Consider the following 378-nt stretch of genomic DNA (forward strand, 5'->3'; position numbering starts at 1 on the left):
AATAAAAAGGGCAACAGTTACACTATACAAGAAGAATTATCAACGAATAAAAAGATAAAAAGAACATTAAATAACCTCTCTATGTTTAAAATAGATATTTCTTGGTTTGATAAGTCCAGGCATCGATATCCGTCAATTTTTATGCCATATATAAGCATAGAAAGATAATACTAACCGCATTATGTTGTTTTATATGATCTGATAAACAGCAGTAGGCTTATATATAGCAACACGTCATATCATATCTATATATATACATATAGATTTCTTAGGTGTATTGTCTCATTTTATGTATAGTCAAGGTGGCCGAGTGGTTAAGGCGTTTGACTCGAAATCAAATGGGCACTGCCCGCGCAGGTTCGAATCCTGTCCTTGACG

At 33.6% G+C, this 378-nt stretch overlaps 1 non-coding gene across 1 annotated transcript; it reads left to right on the plus strand.

The window, feature by feature from the left end:
* Window positions 1-296: 296 nt before the first annotated feature.
* Window positions 297-378, plus strand: Trnas-cga (transfer RNA serine (anticodon CGA)). The gene has a single exon. It is a non-coding gene; the product is annotated as a tRNA-Ser (tRNA).

The sequence above is a fragment of the Argopecten irradians genome, chromosome 2 (assembly GCF_041381155.1).
Source record: "Argopecten irradians isolate NY chromosome 2, Ai_NY, whole genome shotgun sequence".
In the NCBI taxonomy this organism is placed as follows: domain Eukaryota; kingdom Metazoa; phylum Mollusca; class Bivalvia; order Pectinida; family Pectinidae; genus Argopecten; species Argopecten irradians.